This window comes from Tupaia chinensis, unplaced genomic scaffold (assembly GCF_000334495.1).
Source record: "Tupaia chinensis unplaced genomic scaffold, TupChi_1.0 Scaffold144336_1, whole genome shotgun sequence".
NCBI classification, from domain to species: Eukaryota; Metazoa; Chordata; class Mammalia; order Scandentia; family Tupaiidae; genus Tupaia; species Tupaia belangeri.
The window spans coordinates 267,816-269,863 of NW_006204194.1; the positions used below are offsets into that span (position 1 = coordinate 267,816).

The following is a 2,048-nucleotide window of genomic DNA, read 5'->3' on the forward strand; positions in this document are numbered from 1 at the left end:
GGGATGGCCGTGCCGCAATCCCTTCTCCTCCATTCTCCTCTCAGGATCTTGGGCACACACGCACACGCGTCCGGCATGAGTTTTAAGCCACTGGGTCCAGGACGCGAACCGCAGTCGACTACGTGGGAGTCCAGTGACATAGCCATTACGCTAACTGCTGGTCCCATCCTGTGGCAGATTTTTACAGTTTCTCTAAAGCATTTGGGATGATTGTCTCAAACCTGCAGCTTTCCTGACAACTCCTTGATCTTTCCTGCTAAGAACTGTAGCCCTTTTCTACTGTTTTTAGAACCTCCTGCTACCATAACCACCACCTCTTCCACCAGATCCATAACTACCACCATAAGGACTGCCCGAGTTTCTTCTACCCAAACTGCCCCCTTTCATGAGTCCATAATTTGATTGCTGTTGTCCACTATAATTTCCAAAATCATTATAATTTTCACCACCACCATAGTTAACACTGCCAAAATTTCCTCCTTTATTGTAACCATCATATCCTCCACCACCACCACCACCATATCCACTGCCTTGGTTTCCATATCCTGGTCCACCACCACCATAGCTACCTCTACTACTATGACCAGGACCACTGCGATAGTTGTCACCATCACCTCCAAATCAATTATATCCATCATCATATCCTCCATAACTATGTCTGCTGCCACTACCTCCACCACCACAGCCTCCTCTTCCACCAAAGTTTCCACCATGACCAAAATTACCTCCACCACCTCCAAAGTTTACTCCACAACCCATAAATTTGCCAGATTCACCTTCATGACCTCTTTGTGATTCAGCAGACTGCATCTCTTGTTTAGAAAGGACCCTTTTGGGAACCAGCAGTTAGCGTAATGGCTATGTCACTGGACTCCCATGTAGTTGACTGCAGTTCACGTCCCGGACCCGGTGGCTTAAAACTCACGCCGGGCGCGTGTGCGTGCATGCCCAAGATCCTGAGAGGAGAATGGAGGAGAAGGGGTTGCGGTGTGACCATCCCCCCTGGGGGGTGATTTCTTGCTTTCTGTCTCTATGTCTCTCTCTGTCTGTCTGGCGAGCGCACGCACCCTACAGTGAAAATCTCTCCAAAAAAAGAAAGGTCCCTTTTCACTTCACAAGTATGTCCATTAATAGTGTGGTATTTCTGAACAATTTTATCAACTGTATCATGATCATCAAAAGTTACAGACGCAAATTCTCTCTTTTTCCCACTCTATCGATCTTCCATAATTAATATGGTTTCAATCTTGCCAAACTTTTCAAAGTAGTCTCTCAAATTATATTACTCTGCATTTTCTTTAATACCACCAATGAAAATTGTCTTCACTGTTAGATGGGCACCAGGCTTTACAGAATCCCCTCTAGAAATAGCTCTCTTTGGTTCCACTACACACTCTTCAACTCTGTGTGGTCGAGCACACATTGCTGCATCCACCTCTTCAACACAAGAATAAGTTACAAAACCAAAGCTCCAGGAATGTTTTGCTTGGGGGGGGTGTCTCTCATTACCACACAATCTGTGAGTGTGCCCCATTTCTCAAAATGTTCTCTTAGACTGTCATCGGTAGTTTCAAAGCTCAGACCACCAATGAACAATTTTTTCAACTGCTCTGTTTCCTTTGGAACATGACTCCCACCACCACCACTTACCCCCCCTCCTCTGGTGGCGGCAGCAGTGGTGGCAGCAATGGCTAGAGTCCGGCTGGGGCGACCGGGGAGTGGTTTTACCTCCATTTTGAGACCTGACTCACTTCTTCCAACTTAAGTTCAACGTGGGACCAAGAGGAAGAGGCCAAGAGTTATCTTTTTGCTTTCCTTAGAATTATAGCTCAGGGACCAGCAGATGGCATAACTCCCACATAGTCAACCCTGGTTTGAGTCCTGAACCTGGCAGCTTAAACTCAAGCCAGGTGCATGTGCGTGTGTGCCCAAGATCCTGAGAGGAGAATGGAGGAGAAGGGATTGTGGCATAGCCATCCCCCTTGGGGGGTGCTTTCTCACTTTTTGTCTGTCTGACTCTGTCTTTCTGGTGAGCGCACGTGCCCTAT

General features: G+C 47.2%; 1 pseudogene; it reads right to left on the reverse strand.

The window, feature by feature from the left end:
• Nucleotides 1-285: 285 nt before the first annotated feature.
• LOC114005723 (heterogeneous nuclear ribonucleoprotein A3 pseudogene) lies at nucleotides 286-1,734 on the reverse strand (annotated as a pseudogene).
• Between the last annotated feature and the right edge of the window lie 314 nt (nucleotides 1,735-2,048).